Source organism: Hirundo rustica, chromosome 2 (genome assembly GCF_015227805.2).
Source record: "Hirundo rustica isolate bHirRus1 chromosome 2, bHirRus1.pri.v3, whole genome shotgun sequence".
In the NCBI taxonomy this organism is placed as follows: Eukaryota; Metazoa; Chordata; class Aves; order Passeriformes; family Hirundinidae; genus Hirundo; species Hirundo rustica.
Window position 1 is genome coordinate 91,639,298 of NC_053451.1, and position 12,435 is coordinate 91,651,732.

General features: G+C 42.1%; 1 protein-coding gene across 1 annotated transcript in view; it reads right to left on the reverse strand.

Annotated features, from left to right (window-relative positions):
- Positions 1–10,718, reverse strand: part of EDAR (ectodysplasin A receptor) — a 71,924-nt gene extending 61,206 nt beyond the window's left edge. The window contains exon 1 of the mRNA XM_040056212.1: positions 10,350–10,718. The gene's annotated coding sequence lies outside the window, so the exon portion shown is untranslated. The remainder of the gene's footprint in view (positions 1–10,349) is intronic.
- Between the last annotated feature and the right edge of the window lie 1,717 nt (positions 10,719–12,435).

Below are 12,435 nucleotides of genomic sequence, written 5' to 3' on the forward strand. Positions count from 1 at the left end.
AACAGAAAGTATCTGCTTCACACCTCAGAGTGCTGCTGAATAAAAGACTCCGAGAGTGCCTGCTATTCTATGCCCTTTTCAAACACCCGGCACTAATTGCTCTTCTGTGATTAAGGAAAAGTGTTTCATCTATATATACAAAAAAAGCATGAAAACTCCAGATGAAAAATATTGCAGAATTAAGCAGAATTGTTTGTGAGTTTGCATCTGTTCTGCAAAAGTGGACATGCCTATGAAGCTAAGCAAAGATCTGTGTGCACCTCTTGTTAAATTAATCCATCTAGAATTAGTAATGGTAAGGAAAATACCACAGAGAGCAGCTTCTGCATATATTTCTGGGAAAGTTGATCTGTTAGCACTGTCTTTGCACTTGGCTTTGCAAGGGGAATAGTAGATGTCTTTCACTCATTTTGATTAAACTCATACAGTTTCATCATCTTGTGCAGCAATTGCACCTTTTCTTAAAGTTTTAGTCCGTCTCTGACATAGGGGCAGGCAACAGCAGATAAAACTATATCAACAGTTTCTTAAAATAAATGGCAAAAACACCCATGACATCAGGACTGAGGACTCAAATCTTTATGCCAAACTGTTTCAAAAGGCACGAACAGAAAGTTCTGAAGAAACAAACCAAATCCAGACATCATGCTTTCCTCTCATTTTCGTTCCTCTGTGTTTTAGAATTCCAGAAGAAAAGCCATGCATACAGAGAAAAAAAATTTTACTTTAGCTGCTAAACGCATGTACCATTCCACCGCTTTTGCCTTATTTTTGTCACATATATTTTAAGAAATAATTTTATGATGCTTCTCATGAGCGTCTCTAAAATTCTCCAGGGAGGCTTGCACAATTAGCAAGATCTTACTGAACTAATAAGCCAGAGCACTTTGGTAAAGGCATTAAAATTATGCCAAAGCTGTGCTGTGGATGTTGAGCTCAACTACAGTGTTCTGTTGAAAGCAAGCGCTCCCTTCCAAAGCAGCCGGTGGCTCTACCAGCTGTAAGCCCATCACTTCGCAGTCGCAGACTCCGGCAGTGATGCCATACAAAGCCTTTTGAGCCGCTACAAACCACAACAAGTTCAAAACCTGACTCATGTCTAGAACTTCGACTCACTCTCTGTTGCTGGCTTAGTCAGTGCCAGCAGCCCTGCATGCATCTGCTAATCCTGCGGTATCCTCAGCACCGTTCCCTCCTGTGGGAAAGCCCTGGTTAGTCAGACTCGCAGCAAGGCACGGTATTGTTAAATTTCTCTTACCATTGCGCTGTTTTGTTCTTCTTGTATTCTCATCTTAATGACGGTGCGAGCTGTTGGCTTTCCACACTTTCTTTGTGCCTATGTAAAATCAGTGTTTGATGCAGAAGAGGCGGAGACGATTTCTAAGTCAAGGGGCAGGTGTGAGTGAAAGGAGCAACCCAACAGCCAAACTATTTGAAAAAGAAACCTTTAATGTCTCATCAGCTCAGCACGAAAAAAAAAAAAAAAAAAAAAAAAAAGCCTTCATAACTTGCCTCAAAAACTGGAAAAACAGGGTGTCTAGCTATAATTTAAGACATTAATAACAAGAAGATATTGCAGTTCCCTGACACATTTTGACTCTTGCGGAGTGAAATGCTATCTTAAAACTAGGTCTGATTATTAAACACTCAATCTGAAACACTCTCAGTGACAAAGAAATTACAGACAAGTTTAGCCCAGGCTAGATTTTAGAACACACCTGAAAAAAACTATTCTTTCTCTTTCTTAAATGGACATTCTGACTAGGATATTTGCAATAGAACAACTTTACAGGACTGACCATGGTCTTCAGAGATACTCTCCGGCTACCATGAGCACCCCCGAAACTGCAGCCTTGGGATGTGACACCCCAATTAACAAAGTAAGTTTCAACAAAACGTAGTTTTTACCTGCAACCAACGAGTATGCACTTTCTCAGTCTAGAAGTCTCCTTTCCAGCACAGAAAACACAGCAAAGCAAGAACAAAAATATCATGTCATATGGGAACGGAGGACAGTACAAGCCATCTAAATCTCCACAATTTATTTTTATTTCCCTCATCTAGAAAATGCTTTCAGGCCAGGAGTTAAAGCTTAAGAACACGAGCAGCTTACTTGCCTTTTGTGGGACAAAGTGACTATTTGAAGTTGTGTGTGTACTTATAAGCTCCACCATTGTAAGTTATGATTTACAGAAAACAGGTATATACAGTTTCCTTACCACAAGCATCTTTACAATCATCATGGAAATCTCAACAAGAAACCAAAAGTCAAATTTCTTATTGGATTTATTCCTTCTGCTGAAATAATAATTATTTTCCATGGCTGACTCATCTAGAAGATTTTTATGAAGTTAGTAGCAAATGCAAGCATCCTGCTCTTTGCACCTTCAAAGCTATCACATAAAGATAGCAGTGTTTTCTTTTAATCTTTTTTTTTCATTACTGAATATTATGCTTACAACAATCCTGCTTTGCTACAGATGGTTTCCTGTTGTTTCTGCCAAATGTGAAATAGCTATAAAACTTGAAAAGGTTCTGATGCTGTCACTACTTGAAAAATTACATCTACAAGGGAAAATTAAATATGAGCCTTAGCCTTTAATTTCTTTAATCTTACTTAGTAAGTGAACTTTTTTACTCCCACCCCCAAGTCAAAGCTTCCGATAACATGACCTGAAGGGAAAAACACAGCTATGTATTTTAGTCAGGCATAAAGCCTTCATTAACAAAAACAAAAAAAGAGGAAGGGGAAGTAGATAATTCTCATGTCCAGATCAACCAAACAGCCACCAACTCCAGCTGACAAGAGCAGTGCCTTTGGCTCTGTTTCATAAAATACGTAAAGCCATTTCTGTTAGAAGACAGTGAAGTTCCTGTTTTCAGTGCTATAATAAGGAAATCTGTCACCTTAGCAGACAAATTACTAGAAAATGGCTTGTGTAATCTCAAGGGGACAGAACCTTTGCTCCTTGTGTGGGCAAACCTCAGTGAACTCAGTGACAGCTTTACTTGAACACAGAAAGAGTATTAAGAAACATTTCAAAGAAAAACTGAATTTTATACATATGACAAAGAAAACTCTTGATGCTCTGATGCTCTCTATAGGCATAGATTCAGTGTTAAATAGGCAAAGGGCTAGGAAAAAGCTATTTTGCCAGCAAAGTAACTTGCTAAGGCACGTAACTTATGAGTGAAGCATCAGTGAACAAATGAACTTCACAGCTCTCCCAGATTTCTGTCAGTATTTGACTGGCACCACATCAACAGACTCATTTTCTAGTTAAAAAAAAATAAAAAATCAGGGAGCATTTAACCACATCCTTCTACCAACAAGGTAAGACTGTGCTCACTGCCATGGATCTGCCTCTACAGGCACTGAGGGTAGAGGCAAAGAGAGTAAATACGAGAAATTGCTCTGTCATTTTGAGTGTATTTGTCTGCTGCAGTACATAGAAGGTCTGATATCTTAGATCTCTGCAGCACAAGAAACAAGTGCTCTGTGTTACACTGGAGATATGGCAAGCACCCATTTCTGCAAGAAAAAAGGCATTTAATTGTAATCTTACCCAACCAAGACATTAGACCTCAACTTTCCAGCTGCTCAGACCCCTACTACTCATTCTAGGGTTTGGATCTGATATTAATTTGCTACAAGAGGAGTTTCACTCTTGGTTGGAAAGAGAAGTTGGTGGGATTTTTTTTTTTTTTCAACCTGTGCTGCCTTTCCCTGCTGTGGAGGCTGCATTTTAAAAGCAGAGGTAGAGGTGACATTGTGGGCAGGAGTGAGTGGAAAATATGTACACTCATCAAGCTGCAGCCAGATGTCTCATCTACATGTGGACGTGCCTCTCCCATGTGCTGTACCCTCAAGGGCACCACTCACTGCCTCCTCAAAGTTGCTCCTGGTGTTTCCCCATGCACAGATATTTGCAGCAGAGATACTCATTTGTTTGTTTAGTCTGACTTCCACCAAAGCTAAATTAGAAACAGCCTTATGCAAGCTCTGGGAGACCTGCACCATACTGGGTACCCCCCTGTAGTTCACCCCAGCTGTGGCTTCTGGTTCATTGTGAAGATATCCGGGTCTGGGAGAGCAGGGGTGCCAGGCACCTGTGAGGCTGACATGCTGGACTTGCTGCGTTCTCTGAGAGACCCTGCATGGTGCCTGATCTTGATGTCTGTGAAAACCACTGATTGATCACTTGGGCCAGGAAAGCATTCAGAGACAAGCACCCTTTATTTCTCTTATGCAGCGTAGCCTGTGTACATGGGGATCTTGTAAGAAAATCAGAAATTGACAGGCTGGTTGGATATCTGCTGACATGACTGGAGAGTCTCCTGTTGGCTTTACTGGGAAGTATATTGAGTCCCTTTATATTAATTTTATCAGGTTGGGGTTTTTGGTGGTTATTTATTTATTTATTACCAGTTTTATCATTTGGTCACCAGCTGACTTATTTGCACCTTTCATATCCAATTAAATACCACGAAGTGCTAGAACTGGACTTTTCTCACAACTGGTTAGAAACCATGATGGAAAACATAACCCTGCCACATCAGAGATATTCTTTATATACCATACAATATTTGCATCTAAGGTTTCCTTGTTGCTAGCCAGTGCCATCTGTTATCTGTTTTGGTCTGCTCATAATAACTGTCAATTTTTGAAAATTGAGAGCAAGACAAGAACAATGGCTTTTTCCTTTGTATTTTACGTCCCAAAGAAACCAACTGGATCTACACATGCACAGAAAATATATCCCTCCAATTGGCAATATATTAGCGCATGCTTTTTCAGTATGGAAAATTTAAAGAGGCAAGACTCATCAAGGGGGAAGTATTTCAATTTAATGGAATAAATCTGTGTCCCACAATGCCTGGATACTCGGTTTTACTTTTGTCTCTCTTGGAGGGTGTTGACATTCAGACTTGGTGATGGAATAAATGGTGACAGCTGAGATAGTTACTGCCCTCAGCTGTGTGCTCTGTCCCTCTCTTGGAAATTATTACCCTCCTGCAGCTGGCAAAACTGGATGCTTCGTGAAACCAGCTTCAGACTGCCAGACTTCACGCCAGCCGGCTTACGCGGATCCGCCAGCCCATAAACTCCCGTGGCTTGGAGGTGAGCCCACAAGCCATCGAGCCATGCCTGCTGTGCAGGTGGTAAACACTCAGAAAGAAAGGGAGTGGCCAGCTGAAGGTGCTGCTGCTTTGCCTGCCCCCCTGTCAAGTACCACTGCATGGGTGGCAGCCCACAGATCATTCTTTCCTATTTTTGTAAATACAAACATGTCTAACTCGGGGGACACATTGTTGCCAGCTACCCACCCAGAGATGAAATGGCAAAATCCCAAGTGACAAAAAGAGAACATGTCCCCAGAATTTTCAATTTTTGTGGGTTCCAATAGGAAGACGTGTTACTCAAGGATGGTAATTTCAAGTTTTGCTTTGCTATAAGACATAAATTGAAGTCCTTCATGTTTGAGGATGCTGTCTGTTTCATAGTTCCTAACTAAAGCAGGCTATAAACCAGCACCAGGTATTTTAACAGACTGCCTGTTTTAGCCTTTGATATCATCTGTTCCTCATTTTTTGTAGTCCCAGTGTTTCTCTTCTAAGATGTGCGATATAGATGCACAGGGTCTTTCAGTCTTCTTTTCAGTGACAGAAGCCAAGTTCTAGAAAGCCTCCATTTATCAACTATTACTGTACAGATCTTTTTCCCTCCCTGATCCTTCTCCCCAAAAGTGGAGTGTGCATAGTCCCAAAAGAAAAATGGAGCGTGTCCTAGGAATGCATCCTTCTAGCCTAGATAATTACAAATATCTAATTCTGAACTAATAAAATGGTTATTGCTTCAAATGAAATGTAAAATTCTGACACTCAATCTGAAAATAATTGTATGCTGCTTAACTGGCAGTTCAGTAGTTTTTGTTTGTGATATATGCAAAGGAAGAGATGGATGCACTGTCAGAATTAAAGCACTCTCATTATTTGTCCATATGTTTCTGCTTTGGTCCTCAGCCTGTTCCATTGCTGTACAGAGGATAAAGCCAAAATGCAACACAGCCTCCAGGGGAGGTAGGGAAAGAGTGAATCTTTCCTGGGTTCCCTCTTACCAGAGAGCTGGCTTGAACTTGGATGCAGCCAAGTTCTGCAGCACCTTATCCTTCTTGGCTGTAAAGCCAAAAGAACCCGAGGCTCATTAACATGATCTTCAGGGGATGTGCATTCATCTGCACTTGCACAGCAAAGACAGCAAGAAACTGGAACTCATGTATCTTTGTATGGGAGCAAGTATCTCACTGAAGATTGGTTAGGAAGAGCTGGATGCTGAATGGTAGAAACTAAATTGATCTTAGACTTTAAGATCAAAAGGGTATCGGGTCCATCAACATTCAGGATGCTGCAAGCGTAGTCAAACTAAGTTTTCTGAACTCTTCTCCTTTTTCTCCCCACTTCACTCATAGCCATTGACTATATCAAAGTAGCATTCTCAAAGCACAGCATACTGTGCACATTTTTATTATTAGAGCAGGACCCTGGACAGTCAGGGTCATTGAGACCTTCCTAGCTTCCTATGCATCAAAAGTGAAGCAAGGATCGGCTAAGATACCACCAACTGCTGGAGAGGTTCCCTGTGGGACAGGGAACGGGACAGCATCAACCTCCTCAAAACATCTTTCTGCTATAAAACTTGCACAGCTCTGGCAGTTCCTTCTGCCACATAAATTCTTACGAGCCATCTCCTTCCAAAAAGCAAACATGAAGAATTTAAAGCACCAGATTAAAAAAAAAAAAAAGATTTTAAAAAAAAAAAAAATTCTCAGCTCTGCAGAATAGAGTCTGAAAAAGAATGCCAGAAACCCCATGAAATCCACCAGAGACTTAGCTATTGATTTTGTACTGCAGATGGTCAGACATTATGGTAATGTGGCAGTGTAAAACCTGTTGCTAGATTCATGGTGGGTGATTCAGTTCAAGCATTGTGGCTTAACTTCACAGAATGACACTTCTGACATTTCAAAACCAGCACTAGCTTGCGTCAGATCAGGAGGATGTGGCCCTGACTCCAGGTCCACAGAGAGTTGAAAATTCACTGGCAAAACTTTAACTTCTCCTTAAGACAATAGCAGATAATGCTTTTAAAGTAGTTTCTGTTTATCTTTTATTCTTTTGTTTCTAATGGACTCCTTCTGAATTTGAAAATAACGTCCTCTCTACTTTTGTTCTGATTTCCCCAGTGGAAAGAAACTGAAGAAGCTGATCTACATCAAGTCAGAAGAAATGAGTGCTAGCTAAATATGATTCAGGAAACAGTGTTTGATCACTGAATGTTTCCAAAGAGCCAGCAAGAGCTGGGCAAACCACCCTCATGGGAGTTCTGCCATTGACTGCATGGGCCCAGAATCTCATCCATTTATAGTAGAATTGGATGAGTGATAAATCAAGCAAAGGAACAGCAAGTTACTTGGCGCCCAACTATTTGTATGTTCTAGTCTTCGCTGTATGGAGGTTCTTAGTTTTCTGGGACAAGTCTAGTCAAACACTTTGTCCATAAAGTGACGATCAGCAGAGGTCAGTTACACTTGCCAAGGCAGACAATCTCACATATCACAACTCCATCCTTGTCCAGTAATACCTAATTCTTTACAAGGCTTACCTTCTTGGAATGTGCATGGCAAGAAAGTGTCTCTGTTTTGGCAAACACCTCCCTGACCTATTGACACACCAGCCAGAACTTTTCTACATGTTAGGAAAGAAGGATTTTCTGCAACAAGAGCTGCTGCTTCAGGACCTGTTGAGTAGAAAGGGGGTACCTGTTACCTTCTATTGCATCATAAAATATATACTGGGTCTTGAGGGTCAGGAGGGCACCAGAAGGCAGTAAAGGCCTGGTTTCATAATAATCAGAGGGAGAAATGTGATACATTTTACAGGAGTGAATGGAAAAGCTGATCTACACTCAGCTTCACACCAATGACTCATGTAGGGTGAGGCCATGCTGGCACATCTCTGGTTATTCTGCTATAGGCAGTAGCTCACAGTGCAATTTATCTACCTTTTAGCTGAAAAAAGAAGTAGCATAGATATGATCTGAGACCCAGTTCCATCCTAGCAAGGTTAAAGGAAACAACTCTGTTGAGGATATTAGAGGGGAATTCCTCCATTGATGACAACATGAGAAAAACATTATCTTAATTTTAATCTAATCTTCAAAAGCTTATGCTACTATTTCTGAAAAACTGAGACATGGATCATTTATCTAACACAGCTATATGGGTTCAGTTAGAAATTTTAGACTCTGTTTTAAAATATTTCAGTCCTCCAAGAAATGCCACCTTAACACATAAAGTTTAAATGTTCCACGTGAAGTAATTTTCAGAGGAATTCTTAACAACCCTAGGGCAAAAATGCATTCAGTTCAACATTTTCAGTGAGATGATTTCCATGGCACACAGTTTAGCATGATGCCTTGAAAATTACCATCTCACAATCCTATGTAAAAAATTAAAATATCACATGTTTTTCATCTAGTTGCAATAGAGAAAAATCAGTCTATTTATGCCAGTGGTTTTCTGCAAAAGCTATCTATGTACTACTAAAAAAAAAAAAAAAATAAAAAAGTCTGCTGGCTTTTTCTGGGCACATTTCTCATCTGAGCTCTTTCATGTGGTCAGACTACATTATTGCAAACAGAACGCAGCTACGCTGTGCCCTACCAACCAAAAGAACCGGGCTAAGCTCTGGTAACAGTTTCACCATTGTCGATGATCTCCAGAGAAAATGGGTTCACAGGAGGTTACCTGAAGGTGGAATTGTTCCCATGAGTGGTGTGGAGCCAAACTTGCTGCTGCTGCATATATTCCCTTTATTTGACAGTTCTTGTCTTTTTAAATTTCTCAATTAATTTCGTGTCAGTATTGGTCTTCAATAGAGGACACCCGAACTTACTTTCTTTTCACTTTGTACAACTTAGACATTTCTGAGAGAGAACAAAGAACCGAGTAATCCTGATAATAATTATGGGGTTTGCACAGTCACATTAATTTCCTTTTAAAATATGTGATTTCCAACATTTTTTCCCATAGAGCTGCCAGAGATTTCCACCTCTTGCCCAAAACATTTCAAGACCTAACATTCAAAATGTAGCATACATCAACTCCCACCTCTGCTGTAGAGGAGGGGCAGCATGGCCATTGGCCTTGTCCACTCAAATGAACAGCAGCCAAAAGTGTGAAAAATTTCCTTGTAATTTGAGGCATGGAGAGAGGTGTGGGGTGGTACCCCAAGGAGCCGGTGGCCATTAAGCTCCTTGGCATTGTTGTACTATTGATGAGGATCTCAACCCATTGGGGCACAGATCCTAAGTGCCATCCATTGCCCTTTCATATATCAGAAGCTTCACTAGTTGTGAAAACGAAAACACCTTTTCTAGCTGCCCCTTTTCTAATACAGAGTATCAGTGCTGTAGCCGTGGCAGCAGCAGCAGCTAAAACCACCCAGCTCAGTACAGATGACAATCTTTCATAGTTGTGCAAGGCTCACCATTGGAGCGGGTTTTGCGGTCCCAGCTCAGCTCTCCGCTCCCCCAGGCATAGCTGGGCATTTCAAAGCTACTTTGGCACCACATACGGCTAGAGAGTCCTGTGCTTGGAGCAGGTAGGCAATATCACTCTGCTCAGGTACTTCTCAGTGTGGGCAGCAGCCTGCTTTCCTCTCTGGACCTCAGTATCAAGCTTTCACAGAGAGCTTGTGGAAGAAGGGAAAATAAAAATCAGCATGCTATGAACATGTGTATGCAGTCAGCCACAACACCATCAATATTGTGATATTTTAGTGGTAGTGGGGCTTTCAAAAGTATAGTAGCAGTGTAAAAAGTACAGGCAAATTAGTTTGCAATGTTAACCTGAAAAAGCAAAACCTGAAAGAGCAGTTCCACTATCCTCTGGAGGAATTGATACTACAGTTGAAATGAAAAAAACCCACTGGAACATCTAGAGTTAGAAAACAGTCAGAATATCAGTACTTCTAATAACAAAAAAGTCTGCCACACATTTCAGGTGAAGAAACTTTAACTTCTAACCAAGGTTACTACCAGGAACCGTAGCTACTTTCTAGCATTCACAGAAAAAACCCCATCTCTTTAGTCCTGTGCTAGGAGCAGAGAAACTCACTGGATGGTAGACCTCTTTCAAACGAAGCCTAAATCCAACACGATTTCCAGCCACAGCCCTCGGTGACATCCCCGTGACAGAGTGGATCCCGTACCAGAGGCACGCTGGCTCTGGGGAGAGGCAGCCGACGTCCTCGTCGGGAGCCTGCCTTGCACAGAGACAGGAGCCTACCTTGCACAGACGGTCTCACGGCCTCCGAAGCCCGGAGAAGGGCTGCTCCGGCGGGCACAGGGCGCGGGGTACCCGGAGCGGCTCCGGCGGGCACAGGGCGCGGGGTCCCGCTCGCTCGGGCTCTCACAGGTGCCAGTGCGCGTCCCTTCCGCTCGCAGAGTTTGTCATGAATGTCCCCAGCTGGCTCCCCGTGAGCCCAAACACCTCGGAGCCGCCAGCCCACGGCCCCGCGGTCCCCTCGCAACTTCTCCTTCCCTTCGCTCTCCGCTGGGAAGTTCGGCGGAGCCGCGGGCGCCGGAGCGGGCTCCACTCAGTGCGGAAACTCGCCTGCCCCACCTAGAGGAGCCCCGCAGGATGAGGAGGAGTCCCGCGTCCATGCCCGCTACCGCCGAGCTCGGGTTTGGCTGGTGAACAGAAGGTTTTATCTGGTTTGCCTGAGAGAAGGGGAGCCGGAGCCTGGGGTGCGGAGAGAATGGTTCTGGGGAGCTCCTGAGAGCAGAAGAGGAGGGGAAGTTTGATGACTGAACTGGTTCAATTTAGTGGATGTTGCTATGGTAAAATCAAAATATCCTGCAGAATACCTGATTTTCAGATAATTTGGCGTGTCTCCCCTGAAGCCCGCTTCAGTTTCCTGTTTTTCAGTCGGGGTTTTGGAGACTCTCTGGACTTCCCACAGACTTTCCTCTTACCAGGGAAAGACAGCCCGGGAGACATCAGGAATCACTGGTTTCCCAGGTGAACACACAGCTCCCTGTTGCTTCTAGAAAATTCTGAAGAATAACCTAGATGTTTTTCAAATTGAAAATGTCATAGCTACCTTTCTGAACTACTGATTCTTTTCTTTCCAAGCAAAATTGAAATATTCTTATACAGTTGTATAGCTGTATATTCTTACACAGGTTTCTAAAGGTTGCAAATTCTGCTTGTCAGCTAGCTCTGTGCAAGGGAATTGCCAGTATTTCTGCAAAGACAGTGTTCCTTAAAATCAGAAAATGTGAAATAACCTACTCAAACAGCATTATTTGTCACCGAAGGGAAATAAATGAAATTAAAAACACCCATCCCACCTGCAAGTGGCTTGAGAGCAGTTAGAGCACTTAACTCAGAGGTCATAAAGGAGAAACATATCAACTATATATCACTACACCTCCTTTGAGCATCTAATATGTAGTATGAAAACTGACAGTGCTTGTTCAGTGGAAAATATTTTTCAAATGAGACCTTTCAACCTTGTTGGATACAAGATTCTTAAGTGTGTATTCTGGTGTGTGTTGTTCTTGTCATTCTGCAGCTGACCTTACAGTCACCATCCCATTGGGCAAAGGCATGCATTGAAAACAGGGGTGCTTTGGTTCTTATCTAACATCTACCAAACTAGATAGTATGACTCAACATTAAAATATAATTGTGCATTTTTTCATTTTATTAAGAAACATATTCAATCCAATGGTTCCAGTTGTCAAAACCCTGGACTACACAGCAAGTCGCTTCCTTCTCACCTGCAGAAAATAAAAGATTACAGCTGGTATCACTACAACAGACAAAACATGGCTAAGCCTGACCTTCCACAGAGACTTCTTATCTTAGCAGGAGGTGGATTGTTCTTGAACCTAGTTCCTTTCTGAAACAAATTTATAAGAAAGACAAGGATGAAGGTGCTAGAATCAGGCAGATTCACTGGAAATGATGAAATAAACCAGGAAAGAGGTTTCTTCCCTATAGCGCACAAGGTGCATCTATTTCTGAGAAGAATCAAAGGCAGCAGGACCATGAAAGACAGAAAATAGTGTGGAGTAGAGGGCAGAGGGAGAACAAGAGTTGTTTATCCCCATTGCCTGTGGAAGCAAGGCTTATATAATGTTTGTGTTCCTTCCTAATAGCATTTGAATTTGGCTAATAAAAATACATTCTCAGAAGCATCTAACGACAAGCAGCTGGCTAAAGACAGTCATCCCCAATTTATTGCCCAGATTTGGAGAAACACACTGTGAACACACCTTATGAGAAAGCAACAAATCCATGCAGAGAAAGACCTCACACATTCTCCAGCCACCCAAAAAGCATACATCTTCTTAGACCACACAAG